Consider the following 571-nt stretch of genomic DNA (forward strand, 5'->3'; position numbering starts at 1 on the left):
CAAAGCGCTGTTGCCCGTATGAGGATCCGGGCTAAGAAATTAGGAGGGCTCCGATTGCACACATCGCATATTGCACACATGTATCGTTGATTGGCCAATTTAAAAATAAAAACTTCACAAGCACATGTGACATATCCATCTTCAATTATAATATTTCCGTCTGCATCTCTCAATATAATTGCGAAGTCTTCCATTTTTTAGCACGTATTTATAAAATCAAATTAATAAATTTCACACTGAGTTCAGGCAAAAAGAACAAATCTATGGCTGATCTCTGCACTGCACTGGCTGAAAACTCCGTGTATTGTAGACGACGCCTTACGCTGAAGTTATAACATTGATGTTATGAATCTGGCCAATTACTACGTTTACACGGCACGCTTTAGGTCGAAGTTATAACATCGATGTTATGAAACTGGCCAATCACAGTCATTCCATTCTTCGGAGGAATAGCTATGATTGGAAAACCTTATGTTTACACGGCACGCTTCAAGGCTCGTCTACAATACACGGAGTAAGAAGTAAGAGTAAGCCCGGATCCTCATACGGGCAACAGCGCTTCGACACAGAG

This window comes from Trachymyrmex cornetzi, unplaced genomic scaffold (genome assembly GCF_001594075.2).
Source record: "Trachymyrmex cornetzi isolate Tcor2-1 unplaced genomic scaffold, Tcor1.1 scaffold296, whole genome shotgun sequence".
NCBI classification, from domain to species: domain Eukaryota; kingdom Metazoa; phylum Arthropoda; class Insecta; order Hymenoptera; family Formicidae; genus Trachymyrmex; species Trachymyrmex cornetzi.